Genomic DNA, 899 nt, shown 5'->3' with positions numbered 1-899 from the left:
AATCGTCCCAACTTACGTAAACCTTTATTATTTAGCAAAACTGTAGTCTGTTTATGTTAAGCCTAGTTGTAGCATCCCTGCGGCCGAATATGCAACACAGTTTCGCTTCACGCACGCGTTGTCCAATGGATTTTCAATTATATTCTAGGCCGAATCGTTGACTCCGCCTAAGTAGCTTTACTAAGTTTAGGGCCGTTGGCTAATCGGGTTGTCTTTGGGCTTTGCCCTTTTTGTAGCTAGACTTTAATAAGCATGTTTTTAGGGCGGAGCCCATGAAATAAGCCTAGTTTCCTTGGGGGATGTCGTTTAATTTTTAATATAGTCACTAAACTTAATATAGTCACTAAACTATATTAAACAACAAACTCACTGTAAGGTTCAATAACCTCTAACTCCATATATTGTATAGATTTGGAAGCACAAGTGTTATAAGCTACGTTTAGCGTGACGCTTTCATTTTTTTAGGCTTACTGTTACTCTGCAGGGGCGAAGCTCTCCTCAAAGCGCTTGCGCAATGAAATCGTAAGTTGTTTTATAGTCTAGTTTTATGCATACGTATCTAGCTTACGTCGTATAGGCCTAAACAACTCTCCTTTATTGTCTTTTAAATAATGTTTTTTTAAAAAACTACATAAAAAATAAGATTTTAAGTATTGTATTGCTTTTTATTTCTAAGCCAATACTAATTATTATACGTAATTCAGTATTAAACTAGTGGAAGGCTCAAGCGCAAGGGTCGACCTTCCCACGTCCTTTTTTTTATTTTCGCCTACGACGTANAACTACAAGTTAACATTCCAGGTATTATCTGACTTACGGCCGGATGGTCCAATAAACCAAGGCGAAGCCCAAGTAATGTTAACAGCACAAGCGCAGTTTATTAGGCTACAAGGTAGCTT

This window comes from Volvox carteri (assembly GCF_000143455.1).
Source record: "Volvox carteri f. nagariensis unplaced genomic scaffold VOLCAscaffold_1161, whole genome shotgun sequence".
NCBI lineage: Eukaryota > Viridiplantae > Chlorophyta > Chlorophyceae > Chlamydomonadales > Volvocaceae > Volvox > Volvox carteri.
The sequence above is the reverse complement of the archived record's forward strand: the minus strand, read 5'-3'. Positions refer to the sequence as shown.